Source organism: Alexandromys fortis, unplaced genomic scaffold (assembly GCF_014885135.2).
Source record: "Alexandromys fortis isolate MF-2015 unplaced genomic scaffold, M_Fortis_MF-2015_v1.1 scaffold_30, whole genome shotgun sequence".
In the NCBI taxonomy this organism is placed as follows: Eukaryota; Metazoa; Chordata; class Mammalia; order Rodentia; family Cricetidae; genus Alexandromys; species Alexandromys fortis.
In genome coordinates, this window is record NW_026067922.1 from 14,459,862 (window position 1) to 14,486,713 (window position 26,852).

Here is a 26,852-nt window from a genome sequence, read left to right on the forward strand (position 1 = left end):
AATCATGTTAAGGGTGACGGTCACAAGACCATCTGCAAACATGCTCAAAACCCCCGCATGGGAACTCTAAGACAGTGACTTTAAGGCTATGAATGAGAAAACTGGGAAACTCTTAGCTTAATAGAGGAGGCAGGGAAGAAGGGAGGGAGGAGAGTGCGCAAGCACAAGCCCCTGGAAGAAGCTGGAGGACAGGCTAAGACTACAGCAGAATTTCTAAAACTTTTGCCTTTCTTCAAGCAAATTGACTTTGCTCACCAGGATCGCAACGCTCCTTAAAGAACTCTGTTTTGATGGGTTTCTGGCCATGGAGCTCAGACGACCAGAGGCCATTCCCTGCTCCAGCATGAATACTTCCAGGTCCCTTCAATGAGGGCTTCGAGAACAGCCGTGCAGGTGACATCATGGCAGACAGACCCGTGCCTCTTTGGTGCATTAATCTCTCCTCCTTTACACTAGAACATCAGGCTTTCTCCACACAGCGTGCAAATGCACGATCGTTTCTCTTGCAACACTCGTGAGCAGATTGCTCAAGGCCGAGGTCTTCAAGACTCACTCTGTTTCTCCAGCAGAGCCCAAACTCCTACTCCCAAGTCTCTCACCTGCATACAACTGGCCTCGAATAGCTTCACTATGCCAAGTCCGGAATTGTCATCACTAGGCTACCGGACTATTTTCTGCCTTCTTGGTGTAACTCCTGACTCTGCATTCCTTCTAGAGATGTACCTTGCCGCTGGTGCTCCCACCTAAGTAGAGCCTAGAAATAGCATGGAGCCGCCAGCAGGAAATAAGCATTGTGCTAAGACAGCACCCTGGCAATGGGAGCCATTTTGAGTCGCAGGAAGAAGAGCTTTGCAAAGGCCAGCCAGTTGTAAAACTCTGCCAGGGCTCAGAGCGGAGCTAGGAGACTCGTGTCCGCGCTCTTCAGCCTCTCAGGCTGCAAAGGCCACTGGCTCCCTCAGACCCAAAGCTCATAGTCTCAGAGCCTTTTTGCATTTCCCCTGGAAAATGGACACAAATAAGGCATGGAAATATGCAGGGAGGCCAATCGGGGAGAAAGGGACCACTGAAAGCGGGAGGAGACAAGAGAGGAAAACGGGTAAACATGATCAAAATACATTATACACACACATGTGGAAATGTCGCAATGAAGCCTGTCACTATGCTAACTAACATATGCTAATGAAGAGCATACAATGCTTGTGTTGTAAACAGATGACTGTGTTGTTTTGTTTTGTTTTGTTTTAAAACAGGGTTTCTCTGTGTAGCTTTGGTGCCTGTCCTGGAACTCACTCTGTAAACCAGGTAGACTTTGAACTCACAGGGATCCGCCTGTCTCTGCCTCCCAAGTGCTGGGAATAAAGCGTGCACCAGCACCACCTGGCTCAGATGTCTTCTATAGTGATGAATCATTTGCACTTTGAATGTATTTTGTAATTTAGGGACAGGTCTGCACATGTGTGTCTGTGCATGTGTGTCTGTGCATGTGTGTCTGTGCATGTGTGTCTGTGCATGTGTGTCCGTGTCTGCGCATGTGTGTCTGTGCATGTGTCTGCACATGTGTCTGCACATGTGTGTCTGCGCATGTGTGTCTGTGCATGTGTCTGCGCATATGTGTCTGCGCATGTGTGTCTGTGCATGTGTCTGTGCATGTGTGTCTGTGCATGTGTGTCTGTGCCTGTGTCTGTGCATGTGTGTCTGTGCCTGTGTCTGTGCATGTGTGTCTGTGCCTGTGTCTGTGCATGTGTGTCTGTGAATGTGTGCCCGTGTCTGTGCATGTGTGTCTGCGCATGTGTGTCTGTGCATGTGTCTGCGCATATGTGTCTGTGCATGTGTGTCTGTGCATGTGTCTGTGCATGTGTATCTGTGAGTGTGCCTGTGCATGTGTTCTGCGCATGTGTCTGGCACATGTGTCTGTGTCTGTGCGTGTGTCTGCACATGTGTGTCTGTGCCTATGTCTGTGCATGTGTGTCTGTGCATGTGTGTCTGCACATGTGTGTCTGTGCCTGTGTCTGTGCATGTTTGTCTGTGCATGTGCCTGTGCCTGCAAGCACCTACGAAGACTAGAATAAGACAGCAGGTTCCCCAGAGCTAGAGTTCCAGGCAGTTGTGAGCTGCCCAGTGCTGGTGCTAAGAGCCAAACTCCAGTGGCTGCTGAGCCATCTCCCCAGCCCTTTATTTGCATATTTTATTTTATTTTATTGCAAATAATATGTCTGCAGATACTATTAATGGTGGAGTAGTTATAGGCAAGAAGTCATTGCTCTTAACAATTCTACATAAGGGGATGGGAAAGATGGCTCAGTGGTTATTCTTATACAATTTACTGGGACTGCAGGTGGCTCAGAACCATCTATATAACAGGATCAGATGCCTCTTCTGTCATGCAGGAATACATGCAAGCACTCATATACAAAAAATACATAAAACAAATAAATCTTAAAGAATTCTACATAACAGGGAACCCCAAGTCTACCCATGACCCTTCTAGCTATTAACAAAATCCACTTCTGTTTATCCCAAGGAATAAATATAATAAGTTACAGGAGAGAGACTTCTCATTTCCTAGCAGGCCATTCCAACGGTGTCTAATAAATCCATTCCTTCATAGGAACATGGATGCCACCACACGTATAAAAGCACCCCAAAGCCAAGCTTATGCAGAGAGCATGAAGAAATGGCCTCACTAATTCATCAGGCACGTGCACATCTCTGTGTGGTCGCACCTTATTAAATAAAGGCAATCGCTGAAACAACCAGGCCTGCGAGGAGAATACCGAGCTGGAATCATCACTTGGCACCTTTCCCAACACAATCCAACCCGTAGTTCTGGAGCCGCAGGTGCCCCCGGAGAGCCCCGCCAGCTCAACATAAAACTGTACTTACTACCAGTATCACAAGGTATTGGTTTTTCCAATTTTACTCTGTAATTTGATTGCACAAGTGTCAACTCTGTAGATGGCAATCTGCTGCCCTGTGAAATGGAACAGGCCTGCGAGAACCTGGCAGTCTCCGTGCATGTACGTGCATACATATCTACACACTAAGCGAGCACACCCGTGTGGACACTTGTGAGCTATGGGCAATGGATCAGGGTAAAGCCTTGCACGGAAGGGTGGGTGCTGCTCCTCAGAGCGGTTCCTCGCAGTCTCTAGAGAGAGAGAGCAGATCCAGTGGACTGAGGAAGCCGGCTGTAAAGACAGCTGAGAAGGAATCAGCCTTGCGAGGTCCCTGGGAGGGATTTGGGGAATCCTCACAGCTGTGGCCAGAGGTGCCAGAGTCAGATGTGCTTGGAAGTGAGTTTCAGAACTGGCTGTAGAGAAGGAAAGGGGAGAGGAGGTCAGGATGGAGAGTGGCGAGGGAGGGAAGTGAGAAAAAGGGAGAGAAAGGGAAAAGTGAGGATGAGAAGAAGGGAGGAAGAGGAGGAGGAGAGGAAAGAAAAGGGGGGAGAAAAGGCCAAAGTGCTTCCAGGTTTTCATTTACAACAGTGGAGCACCTACCTGCGAGTGGTGGAGCACTCCTCACACCACATGTACACATGTGAGGAGCACCTGCCTGTGAGTGGTGGAGCACTCCTCACACCACATGCACATATGAGAAGCACCTGCCCATAAGTGATGCAGCACTCCTCACACTACATGTACACATGTGAGGAACACCTGCCTGTGAGTGGTGGAGCACTCCTCACACCACATGCACATATGAGAAGCACCTGCCCATGAGTGATGGAGCACTCCTCACACTACATGTACACATGTGAGGAGCACCTGCCTGTGAGTGGTGGAGCACTCCTCACACCACATGTACACATGTGAGGAGCACCCACCCACAAGTGGTGGAGCACTCCTCACACCACATGTACCTATGAGGAGCACCTGCCTCCGAGTGAGGGAGTACTGTTCATGCCACATGCACACCTGTGAGGATCTGGGCAGGTGACAAGCACAGGGTCAGGCAGAAGTGTCTGTGTCAGGAGGCTGTCTGTCGAGAGCTCATCTGAGCATGTGCACCAGAGGGAAGAACAACAGAAGTGTGCGGATGTGTCTCCCCCGTCTAATGACAACTCAGAGAGACACATGGCACAGGGCTCCAGTAGTAATCAGTGTGACCAAAGCCATGCCCAGTGTCCCTTGGGAAGTCAGAGGACAGGAAAACACACGGGAGCCCTCACACAGGAGGAGTGATGTACAGTGGGACGTCACAGCTCTAGGAACCATTGCAGAAGCCAACACTAGAAGACACAACTGAGGGTAACCAGCTGAGTCAATCACAGGATGCTACCCCTGTGAGTAAGAAAGAGATGTGCTGGATGGAAAGACGTCTAAGACACACCTGAAAATAAAAAGGCAACATGTAAAATGTGTGCATGACAAGATTACGTGTGTGCGCAGGACTGACGACATGTGGTTCTTCTAGGGGACGCCAGAGCAAACGAAAGGGTGTCAGTGGTCACTCTAATCAAAAGGGATTGACTCTGACGATGCAGGGTGCTCCTCTCCGGAGCCTTTCGTCTCGGCCTGTTTTCAGGGGTTAACAAGCTCGGGCACAGTAAACTTCACCCACTGCTTATTGTCCTTTGTCTGACGAAGGATCACATATGCCACGCATAACATGCCACAAAGGAGGAGTTAAAACCCTACAGGAAAAGCTTAATTTCCTTGCATTCCTGGCCCCACAGAGAAGCAGTGCTTTCTTTCTCTTCTTTACACTGGCTACCCCTATCTACACCACACACACGCACACACACACACTTGCACTTGATACATTTACATTTAGCCTCTGATCATCTGCTTGTAGCTATCACACACCACACACACGCACACATGCACGCACACACACGCATACACACACACTCACACTTGGTACATTGACATTTAACCTCTGCTCATCTGTTTGTGGCTATCACACACCACAAATACACACACACGCACAAACACACGCATGTGCACACACACAACACACTCACATTCGGTACATTGACATTTAGCCTCTGCTCATCTGCTTGTGGCTATCACAAACCACACATACACGCACACATGCATGCACACACACGCACACATGCATGTACACACACAATCAGTACATTGACATTCAGCCTCTGCTCATCTGCCTGTGGCTATCACACACAACACACACACACATGCACACATGTGCACGCATGCACACACATGCACACACACTCACTCGGTACATTGACATTTAGCCTCTGCTCGTCTGCTTGTGGCTATCACACACCACACACACATGCATGCACACATACACACACACACACACACACACGGTACAATGACATTTAGCCTCTGCTCGTCTGCTTGTGGCTATCGCTACAAAGCACGTGTAGAGGAATGACCTATGTAGGACGCCTTGCACAGATGCACAACACCAAGGACCCGAAGGAATCCGGCTGCTTCTCCCAGGTCTTCCCATTCCCAAGCCCGGGGTTGTCCTCCAGTTGCTGCTGATCCTGAAAGTTAGGATTTCAAAATCAGTGCAGCTCTTGGCAAGGAGGTTCTCACAGCGGATGCAGGCCACGGTTGCCACATGTGTGAGCTTCAGTATGAATGGGGGTCTTGTCTGGCTGCAATAAAGCTCCCCTCTGTTTGTATGCATGCTATACTGAGAGTCTTGTCCACTGGGAAGCTACCCAGTGCTCCACGACAATCCCTTCCGTGTTGTCTTGAAGGGATCCATTTAGCATTTGCTTTCTCTGGGGTAAATACAGCAACTGAAGCATTTCTCAAGGCAGCCGTGAAGCCCGCTCACTGGCTCACTGGCTCACTGGCTATCATTAAATTGAGGGTTGGTCGGGCTTATGTTTTGCTTTGTTTTTGTTAGTTTTTTGTTTTTGTTTTATTTTTAATTCTCTTGCTGAAAAGAAAGGCCTCTGGTTATTCAACTATCACTCCTAACTCAAAGAAATCACTCATAAAAACACAACTGATTCTCAAGCTCCACGAGGCCCACAAAGAACCGATTGATTTACCCAACTAGATGCCGAAGCAGGCACAAAATAAGAATCTTGTTGCTGTCTGGACATTACACTAGGAAAAAATAAAAAAAAAAAAAAAAAAAACAACTAATTTATTTAGAGCCCTGCGACAATAAAACACTCTGTGACTTTAAAGAACTCAGAAAGCAGTTCCCTGGGCGACGTGTCTCTGAGAAGAATGAGGTGGGTTTGTGTTTGCTGAGCAGAGGGAAATTCCTCCAGGGAGCAAGACGAATTACCTTTCTATCCAAAACATGTGTGCGCTGGCCAAGCCGGGGACTCTGACAAGGACAAGATGCCCATACAGGCGGAGACAGTCTTGTATCTGAACACCGAAGGCCTGGACAGGAGGGAAGGGCCTTGTATCATGTGACTCCGCACTGTCCAGCGTGTGTGTTTTTAACGTATCCTACCCATGTTGTTCATACGATGTAAGATTGAGTATTTAGAGTCTACAAGTCAGTGTGGCTAGTAACCTCACAGGGTCAGATAGCTATACCATCACCTCCCTTACCTCAGAACAAGACCTCGGGGCCAGTGCGAGGGTGCAGCCAGCATGAATATGTGCATATCCAAATAAATAAATACATAAAATTTTAATCTAAATTAAAATCCCTCAGATCGCTCACACAGTAAGTCCCTCATTTCTGGTTTGCACCCATGATCTCGTGTCTTCTGTAAAGTTCATACAAATAGAATCTCACCTTTTAAGTCTGGCTCCTTTTGTATTTCTTGTTTGAAAGCTAAAATTGAAATGACATATTTCTTGGGCAAGTTCCATCAAAGCCATACATTATATTTCTCCAAGGCTATCTGTGTGTCTAAATCAATTACATCTAATCCCACAGATGCCAGAAGACGGACCTATGTGTGCAAAGGGTCTGCAGATAATAACTGCCCACTTAACAGAGCAAAAAGTGGTGGGTCAATAAAGCCTTTTAAACATCTCGCCCATGCAAAAGTGCCCAGAGCTACTCTAAAGCAACAATGTTAGGCTCAAAGTCAGAAGAACAGGAGCATTTCCAGGGCTGCTGACACATTAGGTGGTCAAATCTCAAAACCCCCAAACAGCCCAGCCCCCCACAATAGCTCTCTGAGCCTCGTACGATGTGAGTCCTCTCCATCATCACAGCCAGGAGCTACAGGACACTGATGGGACACTGGCGGGGAGGCCCCTGACACAACCCAGGTAGAAACCACAGACACGAGCTTCATTGTGTGGTCACAGGAAAAGGCCAGGCGAGCGGGGAAACAGAGACTTCTTACAACAATCTTACAACTTCTTACAAAATAAATAGATAGATAGATAGATAGATAGATAGATAGATAGATAGATAGATAAAAAGGTCCCAGGACAAAGTCACATTATCAACCCTGTGTAGAAAAGTGAAATCAGAGTCACCGTTACAACCCATCACAGGGGCAGGAGCTAGGAAGGAAGATGCCATTTAGTACACAATTCGGTGGCATAATGCTTTCAGAGAGGGTGTTGTGTTTAGAAATACTGATTTCGAACTATAGGGCAATCACTGAATTTTTTTGTAAATATAATGATGGGCTAATAGTGGTACCCTGGTAATCCCATCCATATTCAAGTAGGAAAGTCAGAAAAACAAAAAAGGAAAAGAGACAATAAGTTGAAAATAACCATCCACAAGGTACTGCAGCTGCCAGACAACCATATCAAAAATCACTTTAAACATAAATGGTCTAAAAAAAAATCAGTTAAAAGACATGGACTTCCGAAGATCTCATCCATTAAGTTCCTCTGTGGAGTGAGTGGCTGTCTATACAGAAATCACAACTTGTCAATGTGAAGAGAGTAAGAGTCCGTGTGGTTCTAGGTCACAGACTGTACCTCTTATGTCACAGACCCACAGACTCAGTCAGTGAAGAGTGAACAGAAAGACAGTAAGAACCAGAGGCTGGGGAGGCCCAGTCTAACAAGCTGTCTTCTGAACCATAGAACAACTGCAGTCAGAAACTAGAGGCAGATGTGGTTGCCTGCATAATACCAAGCCGGCTACCATTCCAGCAATGAGGGTGGAGGGGTTCGTTAGTTCCCTACTCTAGCTGAGAAGACAATGACAAGGATGGCTTCTGAGGAACGGGGAGAGGCCCCTGATAGGTCCATTATGTTCCTGGGATGGCCCCACACCAGGAGTTAACGAGCAGCCCATATTAGACTCAATGGGTTATTAAATAAGTTATTAGATAAAAGAAAATAGAGGGCACAAAGTTAGGAGGGGATAAAAGACATGGAAAGACCCAGGAGAAATTAAGGTAAGGAATGGGAGAAATTAATATAATTAAAAGACATAGTATATAGTTAAGAAATTCTCAAATTAATAAAAATACTATATGAAAATATGGGTACAAGAGTGAAAAGAAAATCACAACTGTGCATTGTATTATTTGTAAGAAACTCACTGAAAAGCCACAGAAGCAGATTAAAAGTAAAGGGTTGGAGATAAAATACACCATGCTAAAGCTAATCAAAAGGAAGCTGAATGGCAAGGATTTAAAACCAGAATCATCGGGCTGTGTTGTGGCATTGCATTTATATGTTAATAAATAAAGTTTGCCTGAGGATCCGAAGAGTAAAACAGCCACACTGGCCAGCTTTACAGACCAGGCAGCAATGACACATGCCTTTTATCCCAGTAGCCACACTAGCTTTCTACAGAAACCAGGCGGTGGTGGTGCACACCCTTAATCCCAGAACTAGAGAGAACTGTATCTCGGGAGGAAATAGCGCTCGGTCTCATTCTAAGGTTTCCTGTATCCGGGATCATCATTTTCGGACTGAGGTCGAGGTAAGAGCCAGTGGCTGATTGCTTAGCTTTTCTGGTCTTCAGGTTGAACCCCAATGTCTCTGGGTTTTTTATCCATGTTACAAGGCTGCAAAGTATAAAGAGGCAAATTCTACCAGAAGACATAAACATGTATATCCTCACCAACAGAGTACAAAGCACATAGGCAAAGCTGATAAAACTACAGCAGAGAAGCATCCATTAAACAGAAATTTAACACCATTCATGGGAAATGGACAACTTCAGCAGGCAGAAAACAAAACAAAACAAAACCCTGGACCAGACAAAGATGATCTGGACGGTACCAACCATCAACCTGAACTGCTTCATCTGTCACCTCCCATCTAAACTCTGGCTCCCAGGAAACACCCTAGGCCACAAGGTCACATAAAATGAAAACAAATGGATAAAAGAACCATAGAAATTATGCCAAGTTTCGTGCTTGGAAACCCAAACCCGTAGCCAAAGGATACACAGGCCTGGAGATGTAGAGGCTACCTTAGACACCGTGAGAAGGAATCCATGTATGAACAAAAATGGAGAGGAGAAAAAAAAACACCTGTTTGTGTATGCATGCGTGAACACACACACACATCATTCATGGGCTACAGATGTTATTGCAATCTTAGCAGAAAACAATGCTACAAACAGAAAAAAAAAAAAAAACAGGAGAGAATGGGGTATTACTCATTTAGGTGTTTCTCACCTTAACTGAAAACTAAAGACAAAATTAGCAGTTTCTAATTTGCACTATTTGTTTGCTCATTTTCCACAGTGCTGGGCTTGGGGCCCAGGGCCTATAGACTCTTGTCAAGTACTCTGCCACAGAGCTACAACTCCAGGCCCAAGCTCTCGCCACTGCCATGTATGATATGGCCTCATACTTCCCCACAACGAGGCATTCTTGGGTTCACCTTTCAGACTGCCCCTTAATGTCTATCTTGACATGGACAGAGGTATGATGTCTTCGGTTCTCAGGAGTCCCACAAATAAAGTAACCTTGGCACCATTCTCACCGCACAGATGAACATTTGGGCACATTTGTGGGAGTCATAAGCCCCTTTGGAGCTGAGGACTCGGGCAAGACTCCTCTTCCCTCTCTCTCTCTGACCTCATCTTGTCTCCTCTTGCACAATCCCTGACCACAGCTGCCACACTGGGAGGTGTCAGCCATGCAAGACGATTCCGCAGGCTCCTGCCTCCCTTCTGAGGTTCACCATCACAAGCAGATCTGCAGGGGCCTGACCTACACGGGAGCCAACGGAGCAGCCCTTCTGAAAGAGTGCTGATGTTTGCATTGCTGTTTAGTTTAATAACAGGGGGTTCCTTCCTTCCCGGTCGATTACTCATTGTTCTCTAAGCCACCACAGCAGAATGCCCATCGCAGACCTCAGGCTCATATGCTGAAATGCTTGCCATGTGGGAAATAATACCGTGGGGGGGGGGGGTGAGCCGTAATTTACATTTGAAAATATTTTTGATGGAGGTCTGGCAGGCTGGCTCAGTGGGCAAAGGCATCTGTTGCAAGACTGATGACCTGAGTTCAATCCCAGAAATCACATGGAAGGAGAGAACTTCCTGCAAATCCTCTGACCTCCACAGGCGTGCTATGGCATGACTGTACACACACACACACACACACACACACACACACACACACACAAATACATACACATACACACATACATGCACACACACAAATACATACACATATACATACAAAATAAAGTAAAATCTATAATTTGTTTTACATTCTAAACTAAAATAATATATTTTATTACAAAGTGAAACACAGTCATCACTTGGGATCAAGCCAGTGGTGGCCTCAGCTTCTGCCTCCCACAGACAACAACATCTACAGATGCCCCAGTCCTTATGTAAAATGTCAGTCTCTGCATAGATGAGGCAGGAGAGAAAGGCAGGAAGGATGATGGGGGGAAAGAATGAGAAGGACCTCCATCTGGTCGGTCCTGCCAACGGCATCAGAAAACATCAGAAATGTCCAGAAAGCCCAAGTTACCCAGAGACAACTGAGGGTTTCCTAGGACACCCTTCAGGGACAGTCAGCAAAGTGTGCTTGCATACGGCCCAAGCAATATCAACCTTGAGTTTCTAGAACTACTCTTGGTCATAAATCTAAACGATGTCCATTAATCTACCTCATAACTCCATTCCACAAGGAATATCCTCGAACATTTCCCCTGTCAGTGGAATGGGACCTTAGCATCCCTTAGAGGTGTGACTGGAGACTGATCCTAGTGTGTCTCTGTTCTATGACATATGCCACGATCCACACGAAGAGAAAGGGGTTTATTTGGCTTACACTTCCACTTCACGGTCCATCACCGAGGGACATGCCGGCAGGAACTTGGGGCAGGAACTCGGGGCAGGCACTGAAGCAGAGCCCATGGAGGAGTGCTGCCTACTGGCTTGCTCCCCATGGTTTGCTCCACCTGAATTTTTGTACAAGCCCAGATCCCCTGTCCAGGAGAGTCTATCCACAGTAGACTGGGTCCTCCCACATCAACCGTGAATCTAGAAAATGCCCCAGATTTGCTGACACTGAAGAAGGCAATTCCTCCTGATTCTCCCCCTTCCCAGATGACTCTCCCGTGTGTCAATCTGAGAAAAAAACCTGACCAGCACCAGAACCAACAGAATCCCACATACACCCACTGTAAAGAAACCTACGTGTGATTTGCCCCAAAGAAGTCCACCTTCCTCCTTCTGGAGTCCATTTACTATTCAGACCATCTGTCTTTCTAAAAATCCCTGGGCTTAAGAGCTGCATTTAAAATGTCAGTTGGTAAATCCCCAATCCTGCTTTATCCTGGTTCACCGTGGAATCCTTTTCCTTGATCTGTGAGGCCAGGGATGCTGGGTTTGCCTAATTGGGGTTCCTAAGGAGAGAAAAGCCAAGGTCCTGCATAGGGAGAACAAGGGCTGTGTCCCCATCACTGATGACAGAACCCATGCCCAAGCTCCTGTATAGCTGACATTCTCTCTGCTTTGCATGTGCTGCCGAACACAGTGTGCACCTCTGTAATAAAGTCAAGAGCAAAATCAAGACAGGAATGGTCCCACCCTGAATGTTTTCAGTCCATGGTTGGTTGAACCCAAGTGAGGATACAGGGCACCAACTACAAAACCACAAGAAAAAAAAAAAGTCAAGAACCAAAAAAAAAAAAATTAAAAAATCTTCATGTTCCTTGTGAGTTATGAGACTTTCCCTTGGCATATTTTCCATGTTGATAAACCAAACCATATATTACATGAAATCCTGTCTCACAATTATTTCTGCTTAATAGTCTAAACATTTTCCCAGGGCCACAATCTCCAAAAATCTTATCCAATTAGTGGATGATGTTTATTTAACCATATTGAGATGTTTTCCATTTGGGGCTATTACATTTATAAAAAAACGAAAAAAAAAACAATAAGCATTTGTGAATAAATCACTTATTTCTCTCCACATTTAGCACTGTTTCCTCGGGCTGGCTAGATGGCAAAGAAAAACAACACATTCACCCTTAATCCAGCCCCTACCCAAGCTCAGGGCAAGAGGGTTATTTCTCTGACTGAGCCAACATGATACATTTTACCTCCTTCTCAGAGCACAGCTTTAAAATATGGTAAATTCCTTTGAGCTAATTTCCTTTTCCAAACAGCACTAATGATTTCATGCTTACTAAGAAAACCTTTATCTTATCTCCCGAGGTCTTTATTAGGGCTGCCCACAGGTGTGACTATACCCTGTCTCTATATAAACAGAGAGGTGTAGAAGGCAGACTGGGCTCCACACAAGAAAGAGTCAAGTGTAACTGAACCAGTACACACTAGGACTGTGTGAGCGTTGGGCGGTTTTTCTTATTCGCTCATTGATTTATTCCCGTGAGTGACTTTGAAAATCACCAACGCATACCTTCAAGCACGACCTTTTTAATTATATACTGAGTCTCGTGTAGCTCGGGCTGCCTAGAACTCACTATGCTGATGCTCTTGAATTTTTCATCCTCCTGCCTCCACTTCCTGAGTGCTGAGGTTACAGCTGTGTGTGTAGCTAGAGACTGAGCCAAGGATTTAATGCATAGGCAAGAACTCCGCCATCTAAACTACACCCTCAGGCCCTCATGGGTGATCTTAATGGATTCTCTTCCTTTTCCGTCAAGCTGCCCTTTCCTTTTGGTTTCTGAGACAGGGCCGTGCAATGCAGCCTCAGCTGGCCTGGAACTCACTCTAGAGCTAGTCTGAACTCACCGTTATCCTCCTGTCTCAGTCTCCCATGTATTAGAATGGCAATTATATATCACTAGGCTCAACGTACAGTTCAGGTCAACGTTCAGTTCGGTTTGCAAGGTGCTATGAGAGAAAATTTTAAATATGCCTGACACATCCTTCTGTTCCTGACAGAGTCCATGGACTGCTCTGTCACCCAAGAATCTGAGCTGCTCCCCACTGCCTGGGAAGACAGCACAAAACAGTGTTCAGAGCAGGGATGTGCAGGAACACCCCTCCCCACCCTGCCTCCATCCCAGCTCCGGCCTGAACGCTGAGCTGCACCTGAGAGTTCATGGACTCTCTCGCACTGTACATGGGCTTCAGACAGCGCCATGAGCGTTCTGTTTTGTTGACACAATAAAACATATGTGTTTACATGAATACCCGGTCTGATTCTTCATATTTCAAGACTAATACGTTTCTTTTCAGGCTTTGAAAGCATCCCACTGGGCAAAGCTCTCTGCCGGTCTAGGGAGCAGAGGGATGGAGTCTTCCTTCCCGTGTGTGTTCCTCATGCCATAGCCACCTGGGGAAGCCACAAGGCCTGACTCCTGCTGGAAACACACAGGGTCACTGCACAGGGCAGGAAGTGGGAGAGCCAGGATTTTGACACCAGAACCAGACGCAAAGTGAGAAAAGACCGAGGCCGGGGGGGAGGGAGGGGTCTGCCAAGAGGCCCGGTGCACAGTGCACACACGTGCCAGGCAAAGCCACAAGCTTCAGAGACACGGAAAAACTATGGGGCAGCTATGAAAGCTCACACAGAGATGCCAAAGAAACGCGTCCTCAGAAAGGAGGTCAGCAGCACAGAGGTCACAGAAGGACAGTGGAATCTGGGTGACAGAGCCGCTGGCTTAGCACTCACAGGACATGCCTACATAGGCATAGGAGCCAAGCACAGAGAGGCTCCTAGCCACCAGCTACCCTGAACCCTCAATGGCTATCACTTACTTTGAACCTAGAAGGCCTGAATGATAAGAAGTCCCCAGCAGCTGTGCAAGGGGATGGTGAGACAAAGAGGAGAAGAAATGGCGGCGGCAACACCTGGCAACTAACCTGAGGCAAAGGCAAGGAGCAGTCAGATGTATTTCAAAGTTGAAGAGTTTTGTTAAGGAAAAGGCTACGTTCTCCGCATTACAAATAAGTAAATAAGCATTTGAAGAACTCTAGAATCAAACTTGATGGTGAACTGAATCCATCGAGTAGCTGACCCCTGATGATAGAGGTTGCAGGTGTCCACGCATGGGCCAAGCTAGACGGGAACCCACAATGTCAGCTAGACTCAACACACAGTATCAGCGAACACACAGCATGCACCTAACACGCCCAACATGCAGCCCGAGCCCGAGAGGGATTGCTCTAGAGGGACGGGCCTGGTCAGACAGTCATTAGCTTTGCCAGCTCGCTTCTCTCAGAACTTCCAAGGTCACACCACAGTCCAGGGAAAAAGAAAGCCAACTGCACACCACACAGAAATCTGTATTTTCTGGTAGGAGGAGATGAAAGAGGGAGGAGGAAGAAGAAAAGGAAGAAGAGGTAGGGAGAAGATGGAGGAAGAGGGAGCTACTGTCTCAACTGATTTTAGGTACTGTGTATTTAGGTATGTGTATGTGTATATGTCACATGTATATGGCAACACACAAAGTCCGGTGTTAGGCGTTTCCCTTCAGCGCTCCTCCACACTCCTCTTTGAGGCAGGGTCTCTCAGTCAAACTCAGTCTAGCTGGAAAGCTCTGGGAAGCCTGCGCTTGCCATTCAAGGCTGGAATTACAGTAGACAGACTGCCACACCCACCCAGCATTTAAACCAGATGGACAGATTCCAACTCGAGTCCTCGTGCCTATGTTGCAAAGCACCTTAGCCACAGAGCCATCTCCCCAGTCCAATTAGTAACGTGTTTTATTTAACCCAATGCAGGCAAAATAAAGCCATCTCAACATGTGATTCATAGAGAAATTCCTGCAGGTGCTCCACACTGTGTTTTCAGACTGTTCACCCACGTTCCGCACAGCTCACAAGGGACGAGCCAGAGGAGCCAGCTGCCAAGCCCCACAACACGCAGGCTCCAGGGCTGTCCCATCTCCTCCATCTGCCTGTGTTTATGGCTGCCAGCCACAGAAGGGAGGTCCCGCCACCTCGAGACACAGCCCCTATCTGCCAGACAGGCACGACCCACTCACGGCCTACATCTGTCACTAATGGGCCCAGTTGAGCTGCTGCTCCTAACTGGAGCTGGACTTGTTGCCTGAATTCAGGACGCAGAGAAAACAAGGTCACTGTCAAGGGAGCAGAGCTGAGAGCCAAAGAGGAACGAAGCCAGAAAGTATTAAAGTATTAAGAGATAAGAGCCGCACGCTGCAGCCAATTGGCCTGCAGGAATTGCAGGACTGCCTCAGAGGCAAGAGAAGCCAGGTCCTTCAGGATGCGTTCCTATCAGACACAGGACTACAGGGCCTCGCTGAGGATAGGGCTCAGTCCTCACCCAGCCTGTGGAAATCCACACACCTGCAGGGTCAGCCACTCCACAGCCATCAGCGAGGGACAGGCTGTGGCGCTGGAGAAAAGGGTTTCTGTGGGTTCCAGCTGAACAGATTTCTAGAGGGAAAGTGGAACACAGGAAATTCCAATCGTTTAGGAATTCATGTTCTGCAGACCACAGAATATAATGCTCTACGTGTTATAGGAAGGCCTAACCAATTCCTCATCCCCACGTCTAAGTCCTTACCCTCCCTATAGAGTCCTCAATCAGCCTTCAGATCCCCAGAACCAGGCACTCTCTGACACTTGAGTAGAGTAAATAAGAGCTAACAGCATAAACAAACATAATGAAAAGCCGAGACTGCATTTGAACTTGCACGGCTTTGGCGGGAAAGACGCAAATGCAACTAGACTTACTGGGGATACAAAGACTACAACCCATGCTGGGCCTGGAAACAAAGACACAGGGGCCCCCACCACATCAAGAGCACGAAAGTTGTACAAACATCCACCTGGACCTTGACCCGTATGGATTCCTGCTCTTCTGGGAATAACAGGGAAAGCTGCTGATTGAAGCCCAGCAAGGACAAGCACAGCCGTTGGCTGTAACCATGAACTCTGTCTCACACAGGCCTCTGGAGCTCAACCAGGCTTGCAGGCTCTCACTTCTCTCTATCTATCACTCCTGGGCTAACGCAGCCTAGCTCCAGCTCAACAGCAGACCAGTGTCTATAGTGGGTTTGGAAAACATTTCTCCTCCTAAGGAAAGGGGGCAGATGCCACGGGCTCACACACGACAACTAGAAATACAGACACAGCTTAGGCGAGTCATCTAAGACCAGTGTGCAAGCAAAAGCCAGTATCCTGAAGGATGGAGAAGCAAAGAGAGCCCAGTTCTTAGGGACACAGAAGCTGCTCCAGTCATTGATCCCAATACCCTGTGACAAGTAAATAGATACCAATACACAATATATACCGACATACAAACACTAACAGTTACTGAAGGGCATAGGTGTGCATGTGTGCTTACACGTGTATGTGTGTGCATGTGTATTGTGTGCATATGCATGTGTGCATTGTATGTGCATGTACATATATGCATACATGTGTATGATATGTGTGTGTTGATGGATATGTGTGTGTGTGCATGTGTTTATGTGTGTGGTGTGTGTTGATGGATATGTGTGCATGTGCATGTGTAGTGTGTGTGTGGTGTGTGGTTTGAGTGCTGGCTAACTTTAACTTGACACAGCCTAGAAGAAATCCCTTGGGAAGACGGTCTCAGTTGAGGAATTAGCTACACCAGGTTGGCCTTTGGGCATGTCTATGGGGATTGTGGCGATTGTTCAGGGTAGGGAGGCCCACCCTGGATGTGGGCAGAACTGTTTAAGAGTGTGCAGGTAGCATGGCTGAGTCTGTTCTTCTGTGTTAACTGTGGATGTGGTGTGACCAGCTCGCTCACGCTCCTACCCTGTGGCTTCTTTGCTGTCACGGACTGTAACCTGGAAGTGTAAGCTGAAATAAACCCTTTCCTCCTATCTGCTGTTTTTGGTCATGGTGTCTTGTCACTGCCATAGAGATGAAACTAGGATAGTATGGACACACGATTGTGCACACATGCACAGGGACACACTACAGGGCACTAGTGAATATACCCTTGTTAGTTTTTTCACGTTAAGATGCCATCAAGCAGGGTGGTGGGCCTTCATCCAGTGTAACTGGTCCTTAAGGGGACAGATGGCACAGAGGCAGAGAAAAAGATGCTCACGGGACCAGAGTGACAGCTTGGCCTGGATTCAAGCCTATCCGCCTGTGCTCGGCCCCCATCTCACCCTGTGTAACCTGCCAGCTCGCATGATAAAACAGCAAGGAAATCGTTCTCTCCTCTCTAAGCACTAAAGAAAGTGCTGGGCCTCAGGACAGGGAACTTGGGGAGAGCCTAGAGCAAGGACAGATGTTGGGGTGACATGTTGAAAAGGTCGGTTCTTAGACAGATGGAATCTTTTTCTTGAATTTCCTGCCACATCTGGTCCCTTCACCTATCAGGCTGGCAGTTCCGTCTCTAAGCAGCAAAGAAGGAATCAGGGTCCACATGCACACCCAGGCAGCTGACCCGCCCAGCTGAGGACGTCGAGCATCCAACCGCAGCCCTGCCCACGTGGTTATATATTTCTATATACACCTTTTAGCCAACAAATTCCACAACCTGAGCTTCTCAACCCCACAGTCACCTGGAAGCCCTGGCTTTGCTGAGCTTTAGGGAATGACACACCCCCAGGCTCAGGCTACCAAGAACCATGGGGGATGGTCAGGAAAAATAAATCTGTGTTTCTGACCCTATTTGCACACATCCAATGCACAGGTCCTGGACGTACCTGTCCATACTGGTGAGCACACAAGTGCACGGATGGAGTCCTCAGAAGCCATAGGCTGTTCTCCGCTAAGGCAGAGTGTACCTGCATCCCTGAGGAAGTGTTTCTCCATCCGTGAGGAAGAGCACAAGCACTCCTCCCACAGTGGCTGGCGAGCACACCTACAAAGGGCTCTGCCCCCTTCTTGGGGAAGATTACTCAGGTCTTTCATCAGAAGGACTCCACATGGAAGGGTGAGTGACCCCCCCCCACCCCACCCTGCTGCTCCTGGCGTTCACACGCCACCCCATCTCTTTAGCACTTTCAAATGCTAACCTGCTGCTGCTGAGTCAGTCCCTCTGCACCAGAGAGCATCTGTCTTGACCCCTAATCTGCTCAGACCACCATAGCACACAATGCAGGGCCACTGTGTCTTTCTGCAGAAGCCTGCTGGGTACGGCCTAGTTCGTGGTCCTAATGTGTCAATCTCATCATATGGCTCCTTCCAGTACACTATGGATGCCTCGGTAAGAGGACCACTCCTCGTGCCTCATCTGCACCGCACGCAGCCCAGACTGCAGATGCAGCATTAGTCTGTCAGACCCTAGGCACTGTCGGGATGGAGTTGTCTACTCAGCGTATCAAACCCACTACCCCAATGACTCCCCTGTGCATTCTGGGAGAAGTCTACCCATCTCACTCCAGACCCAGTATCCCAACCACACTGACTGAATTCAGATTCAATCCAAACTTCCAAACAAAGGGCCAGTGGCAGCATGGGATGTCCTGTGGTCACGCTGGACGGTGACAGTTAACGTGTCCTTGTTTCTCACTTCGGATCTGCCCACAGAGACCCCCCATGTAGCTGCTCATTTAGGAAGAGTGTAATGCGCCTCGGGGGAGGAGGGGAGATCTCCCAAGCGAGCAAGTTCCTGCCTTTGTAGAGCTGATAGTAAGTAGAGGAAATAAGTTACACAGATCACTAGAATAGATTAGATAAATGCAACCGTGGCTTCTGAGCGAAAGTTGCTATCAAGCACCTCCTGGGAAAAATCCACCTCTAGGAGGAGAGAGGATGGGGGCTGAGCCTCAAGCAATGTAAGCCTAGGAGGATGGATGCCTAGGAAAGCCAGGGCCTTCAGGAACTTGAGCCTAAGGGAGCCAGGGCTAGAGTGGCCCAGGCTTAGGCCTGAGCCTTTTGTAGCTCAGCCTCTTTCCTCTAGGTTTACCTCCATTTCCTTCTCTGCAGAAAGCCACTGTCTGAAGGAGGGAAGACACCCGAGTGTGTTTCCAGATAAGGAAAAAGGTGTTATCTGTGGGCAGATCATTTAGTCTTTTCTTGACAAAGATGTCAGCAAAGAGGTCCAAGCTGGCAGCTACTGAGAGATCAGCGCTGGGATTGCAGGCTGTTCAACCCAGGGGTTCAGGGGCTCCAGGGGCCCCATACAGGCCATGGAGTTGCTGGAGGTGTCTGAGCAGGCAGTAATCAGGAGTCAGTGGACAGAATGCCAGGGACAGAAGGGGACCAACACAAAGCATCGCAGGCAAGCCCAGAGATACCGTGGTGATGACGATGGCTTTGTGTGCTCATGTTTAAGAGTGGAAACGCAGAAAAGGGGGCTAACGATGCCAAGCTCTGAAGGCTTCTGTGAAGGGGAACTCCTTCTTCTACAGTGGCGTGGAGACTCAGGCAGGGACAGTGGTGGCCTCTGACATCAGGCTGGCTTTCTTCAGGGAATGGCCACAGAGTCACTGGGAAGGGTGTAACAGGAGCCGGCCAAGGGAATGACAAAGACATTCAGTGGTTGATGCCAGAAAGGAAATCACCTTTACAAGAAGGTACAGGGAGCGCCTGATGGGGGTGGATTAACGGGGGTGGTAAGCAGAATTTCTGCGCTTCGCAGGTCAGGTAACAGAGCAGCAATCCTAGGTGGGCTGTCTGGCCAGTTCACAGGAAGTCAGGGGACATCCTAGGTTGACGTTATCTATCACACAGTTTCTTCCTCAAGACCCACACCATAAAACCAAGCATGCCCTAACCCAGAGATTACCTAGGAATGGCTTCTTTGAAAGCTTAACACGTTCTCCCAGAAGCACCACACTGTAGGAAAAGCTTACAGTCCTGACAGCTGAGCTGGCCAGTCCTATTCACATCAGACTCTGAGACCGTTCCTGGTTGCCATCCTGGGTAGTTTGACTGAGAATGTCCTAGGCTCAGGAATTGGGTCTCCGGTCCCCAGAGCTGTCCGAGGCCATTTGGGAGAAAGCATGTCCCTCGAAGGGGCTTCAGGAGTTTGAAGGCTCTCAACACTTCCACTACACTTGGTTTTCTGCTTGAAGTAGCAGACGTGAGCTCTTTGCTTCCTACTCTGGTTATCCAGCCTGCGGCTGGTTGCTATGCATCATGGACTCTTATCCCTCTGGAGCAAGAAGCTAAAACTAACTGTCTTCCTTGAGCTGCTTCAGTCATGGTGTTTGAACACGGGACCAGAAAACAGCTGATACCCCCAGCACTACAGGAAAGCTGAGAGGCCCAGGAAGATGCCCCAGCCCGTGCTACCACATGAGGCCTGCTGGGAAGTTCTCAACACTCACAGGAGTTCCTGCCATCTGCGGAAGCCTTCACAGGCCACTCAGGAGAAATGCCTCTTGACGGTGACAACCATCTGACACTCTCACTCAACTGTTCTGAACTCTGACCTCTACCATGAGCCAGCTGGGCAGGAGTAAATATGAGAATCCTAAGGAGAAAGGCCCCATACACATGGCAATGAAAACATACTAAGGAACGTTCCAGAAGATACCAGACATGAATGCACTGTATGCCGAGTGAGTAGCCTGGTTTGAAGAGCTGTCACTGTCCCATCCCTCTCTCACGCCCATGTCCCCAAGATGATCTCAGTGCCTCTGTGTTTGTCCTAAGTCCCTACCCAGCTCAAGGTGCTTCTTGCTATATCCTGATTTTGACATTGACCTTCTAATCTCTGAGGCTAACCACCTGCTGGTTCCTGCTAAGCAGTCTCCTCCCACGGGGCCACTACACTCTGCATATCCCCAACACTGTCCACCCCACCTCAGAATCTACCTGCTAAGGTCTTAGCTTCCAGTTCTCCACACTCTAGATCAAGGTCATACATTTTCTGCAGACCTCTGCAGTCAAAGCCTGACTTCCGCATGCGTCCCATGAGACCTTGAACTAGGCTGCCCTCAGCAGGTTGGGGTATGGCGCCGTACACCTGTCCTATGGCTGTGAGAGCTGCACTGGCGGTCCATATGAGTCTCAAAACCGGCACAAGACCAAGGCTTAGTGGACATCACTCCTGTCTCCTCCCCTCCCAGCATCAGAAGTGCACAATCAAACATCGGCTGTCACATGACCTCCAGGGAGCTGGCCCTTCCCTAGAAGGCTGCATCTGGTTTATGAACTCACACATTTGGGCGGTGCCTCTCATCCTTCCTCATGGGGCGACCTTTTAATACTGTTCCTCATGCCGAGGTGATCCCAACCATAAAACGACTTCATTGCCACTTCATAAGTGTTATTTTGCTACTGTTATGAATTACTGAATTGAATTGTAATGTAAATATCTGATACGGAGGATACCAGGTATGTGACCCCCATGAAACAGTCATTCTACCCCCAAAGGGGTCAGGACCCACCCACAGTCTGAGAACTACTACTCAATGAAATGAAGGTTTGTTAGAGTTCTGCGGAGTAGCTAGGAGGCCCTTTTAGCTTCGGTACCCAGCTTCTCACTGCACAGCCTTGAAGAACTGCCGCCCTTCAGAGAGTAAAAATTTTACCTTTTCTTTCTAAAAGTCTGCACAAATGGCCGTGTCTGCAGGCCATTCTATAGTGTCAATTCTTCTAGAAAACACTATTGAAGAACTGCAGCTTTGCTAGTGAACCTGGGAGAACATTAGGCCAAGACTTTATCCTCAGGGAACTGGGACCATCCCAGCTAGCAGACACTTGCCAAGGTCAGAGGGCTGGGTGGGAACACTGCAGGGAACAAATGCCCAGCAGAAGTGTGAACGGTGGCTTCAATTAATTTCTCCAGCTAATTAAGAAAATACTCTCCATGTGAATCCGCAATTGGGAAATCAAAGAAGGCTAGCCTCGAATAACTTCTCCAGACCAAAAGGAATGAGGGGCACCGTCCACAAAGACCCAGGGGAAACGTGACAGTCTGCCTTCCTAGGAAGAATCCACACCACACAGCCTCCAAACCAGCCTCAATATGGAAACATGCCAGGGGGCCAGAGGTACCACTAGGTCAGGTGAGCATCCTCCCAAATAGCTGGAGATGGTGGAGATCCCGGGATGGCAAACACATCCCTGTCCTATTCCAACGTGAGAAGAGGGAAAAGACCATAGACGTTCAGAAGAACTAAGTCCAGACCAGATCCACCCAGCACCATGTAGCCACGGCACCAGACTGCCCCTCTCCAGCCACAGTGCCCTCGTAGAGTTACAGGTATTGATGGGTCCTCAGTAACTCTCAGTGGCTCAGGACAGGTTTCTGCCAGCTCTCTCTGCCACTGGAGAAAGAGACCTCCAAGAGGAGATATTTGAACAAAAGGAGGCAGCAAGGCCAAGTGAGGAACCACAGTGGAAAAAACAGCTTCCTCAGTCAGTCAGGCAACGTGGCTCCTGGCGCGGGGCCCTACCGCTGCGAGCAGAACGGCACATTAGCCCTGAACACAGCAGTTGCTGTAACACGGTGCGTGATTCTTTTTCCAAGTCCCAAGCCACAGAGAGGCCCCAGAAAAAGCCACGTCGTCTAGGAACAGACTGGAAACAGGCACTGTGAGCTTGCAAAGATTATTTTGAAGGATGCTTGTAAAATACACGTTCACGACAGTCCAGGGCTCCCACTGGCTTGTGGCCTGTGGGCTCCTGCTTCATCCGCCTGAGTTTATCCTTCAGCGGTTCCCCTGAGGATGGACTCTTTACTCTGTCTACATCAGTTTAACCTTCAGCTGTTCCCCTTGCTGGGGTGGGGGGTATCGACATGAGAACTGGGACATCTTTAGACACACTAGTCACATTCATGAGGCCCTGGGTTCGAACCTCAGTCCTGCATAAAATGAATACAGTGGTCTATTCCATGAACCTCAGTACTCCAGCAGTATACACTGGAGAAGTTCAGGTCAGCTTCAGCTACACAGCGCCAGCCTGACCTAGAGAGCCTACAAAAAAACCTCACTGCTTAAAAACTAAAGAACAGCGCTCCTATCAAAATGTTTACTCCAGAATTCAAATTGTGCTGGATCTGGAAATTTTCCCCACAGTTCCAGCTGAGTGAGGCACACCCAATTTCCCAGGAGGTTTGCATGGAACCCTGGCTAGTGAAATAGCTCTGTGTGGGGAAGGGTGGTATCTGACTCCCAAGGCCACAAGGGACACCTGGCCCCAGGTCTCCCTCTTCAACATGACCATAGCTACTCTGAAGCAATGGGTACTGTCTGTCCTCCTGCAAGACAACCCATCATTCCCACTCCACAGAGGCAAGCCAAGACTCTTGGCCTGCAATTCCAACACCCCTCTAGACATACTTCCTGAGCAGTCCTTCAAATGTAATAAAAAGCAAAACTGTGGCAGACAGAAACTAGAAAAAGTACTCGGGACCTCTGGTATCACCGTTGAAGGCATAATGAGGAAGTCTTTGGGCTCCTTGGGAGCGAAGGAGGCAATCCCATTGGGAAGGTCCTTCACACTCTGCATTCCTTTGCTGGGGCATTTCCCACCACCCTGGCTAGGCCCCCACAGGTCAGCTGACTCCATGTTCCTCCTTTAGAAAGGCCCTTGTCTCTGCCCTCTCATCTCAGGGCGTTGTGGCCACCTGACCTTCCATCTGGCATAGCATTTAGACACATCTCTTAGCCGTCTAAACTTTCATCCTGGCCAGCATCATTGAGAAGGAACTACTCTGTCTCCCAGGCACCAGTCCTGGAAGGCACTTCCTTTCTAAAACTCTCCTAAGCAAGCCTGGACTGTCATTCCATCCTAGGTCACAGAAACCATGGGAAGGGTTTCCAGGGCCTTGTCTAACTCTCTGTTACTCGACCTTTGACCCCCACACCACCATGCAAGCTGTAGATAACTGTTCAAAAGAAGCATCCTTTTTTAAATGTTCTCAGGAAAAGAGACCAAAAAAGAGACCAGAGCAAACTTTAGGACCACCAAAGACCCGCCTAGGGTGAAGAAGTCGCCTCTTCCCGCCCTAGGGCCAGGAAGTCTCTTGTTAGCAGGAGCGATTAAATCTCTGAGCTCCACAGATGGTGTCGAAAACCCAGAGCGCTGCGGAGCGCGGGATGCGCGAGACCTGAGCGGACTTCCTAGGGCGGGCGGGGCGCAAGGGACACAGGGACTCCTGGGCCAGAGGCCAGCAGAGGACGATGCCCACGGCCAGGCGCAGCTGAGCACTGCGGGGTACTCGCCACAGCCGCCGGCCGGAACGGATCCGACCTTCCCCACGCCCTCACTCTGCCCACGACCAGGTCACGACGGGAGTGCACCCAAGGCCTGCAGACGACCGCCCACCAGGGCCATTCCAACCCAGAGCACCCCGCGCCTGCAGCTGGAGACTGCCCCGCGGGGCATAATTCCCAAGTGCATGCGGCCAGGGGGACGCGGGCGCCACCCGAGCAGACACCGGGAGCAGAGCTCTCAATCGCCGCACCTTAGCCCGCGGGTCACCGCCTGGCAGCAGGGGAGGGGGACCGATCTCAGCCCCGCACAGCCCCGTCCCGCGCGGCCCGCTCGGGCGATGCCGACACAAAGGGGACGCGCGCGTCACCCACCTGGTCCCGCGCGGTCCGGGCTCCTGCTCGGCCTCGTTGCGCGCGGCTGCGATGGCCCCGCCCGGTGCCGGCTCGCGGGTGCCGCTGCCCGCGTCAGCCTCCCGCGCGCAGCCCGCCCGCCCCGCAGCACAGCGCCCTTTCTGCCTCCCCGCCCTGCGCCCCGAGAACTGCGCGCTCGGGGTCGGCGGGGCGCGAGCGCGCACTAAGCGCGGGCGCGGGAGACAGAGCCAATTCGCACGCCGGCGCCCCCTGCCGTCTAGAGGTGCCGCGACGTCCATGCACCAGCACGGGCGGGCAGCCCCCTAAAGTAATCAAAGACAGGGCCAGAGGGTCCAGGTCTCCTCAGTGATAGGGGTGTGCCCTAGAATAAAGCAAGGATGCAAAAAGACTGCCTGCAGGTGGACCCCTGCTTTAATTGTATAAAAACAAGTACCAGCAGCTAGGAAGAAATGCGGGAAGCAGCCTGACCCTACCAGTCAGGAGCTGGGAATATCATTCAGGAGGGCATCTGGGACCGCGGGATGGAGTCCAGCCATGTAAGTCAGAGCCTTCGTGCTTGCCAGAGGCCTGCTTGATGGTCCTGCCCGAATACTTTTACGAGGAAGAATGTAAGCCAACGGACAAGAAACATCTTTTCACCCTAATGGATAGCGAAGAGTCCTCAGTCTGCTTGGTCTGAGGCTAATGCTCTGCGCACATACGGGAAGCAGCGACCACAGCATTTCAATTCTTTCTCTCAGAACCTGAGATCCACCACTTGGATGGGAATCCCCATGAGCTATGGTCCTCTCACTCCCGCTGGTAGTTCCTGGAAGTTCGTGTCTTCCATCCATGTCAAACGTGCAAACGTGAACGAAGCCTGTCAGTATATACGATGGCTAGACTGAAATGTCCCCACAGGCAAATGTCTTGACTGTTTGGCCCCCCCAGCCGGTAAGGATATTTTTTGGAAGGTTCTGGGAATGTCAGGAGCTGACAGTTAACTACAGAAAGCCGTTGGGGGAATCCTAAACACACACAAACACGCCAATGCTCACTCCCTGTACTAAGATGTTCTATGAAGCATGTGGGTCCACGCAGCGGTGCACGGCGCCATTTGACTGGGGGAATGAAAGGCTCCATTAGCTAACTAACTTGACTTCTCTGGTCATGCCTGTCTGACTTCATCATCATCATTTTCGTTGCCCCCCCCCTGGCCCCACAAAGGGATTTTAAAACTCTTGTCCCTTCTGTATTCGACTGGTACATTCTCATCTGTGTGGGGGTATTTGTGTTTATACATGTGTATATGGGCATGCACACATGTCTAAGGTCAATGATGGGGTGTCCACTTTCTTTCCCATATATACTGTACCTGAAACCCTATATCGAAGCCACACTGGTTGGCTAGCAAGCTCCAGGACCCCTCATGATTTTACTTTCCACCCCCATTACCCAGTGCTAGGATATTGAAATAAGAGCGGCGGCGGGGCTGCATCCCCAACACCCCAGCCGCTTGGCTAGCTCATGCCCGAAATAACAACACACAAACTGTATTCATTTAAGAACTGCTTGGCCCATGAACTCTAGCCCTTACAGGCTAATTCTCGCACCTGGACTAGCCCATTTTTAATGATGTGTGTAAGCACCCCAAGGTGCGCTTACCGGGAAGATTCTAGCCTATGTCCATCCTGGTTTCAGAGCTGAGAGGAGCTTCATTGCGTGTATCTGCCTGGGAGAGCTGAGCATGGTGTCTCTGCTCCAGCAGAGCTGTCGGGTCTCTCTGGGAGCAGAGCAGAGTCTGACCTCACTTCCTCTTCCGCCCAGAATTCTATTCTGTTTTCTCCTCCCACCAATGCTTTAACCTATGAGACCAAGCAGTGTGTTTATTACTTAACCAATGAAATCAACAGATTGATATATGACACTCTCACATCACTTCCCCTTTTTCTGTTTAAACAAAAAAGGAAGGCTTTAACTTAACATAGCAAAATTACATATAACAAAATTGACCATAAAATCCATACCAATGCAAATTATTCATATCTATATCACTAGGATAACAGGCATGTACCTCACCTGCATATTTCCATGGACACTGGGTATTAAACTCGGGTCTTCAGGCCTGCCTGGCCAGCACTGCACTGACTGAGCTGTCTC

The 26,852-nt window shown here is 49.1% G+C and overlaps 1 protein-coding gene across 1 annotated transcript in view; it reads right to left on the minus strand.

Moving 5' to 3' along the window:
* Rnf144a (ring finger protein 144A) overlaps window positions 1-24,921 on the minus strand; it is a 125,711-nt gene extending 100,790 nt beyond the window's left edge. The window contains exon 1 of the mRNA XM_050141884.1: window positions 24,714-24,921. The gene's annotated coding sequence lies outside the window, so the exon portion shown is untranslated. The remainder of the gene's footprint in view (window positions 1-24,713) is intronic.
* Window positions 24,922-26,852: the final 1,931 nt, after the last annotated feature.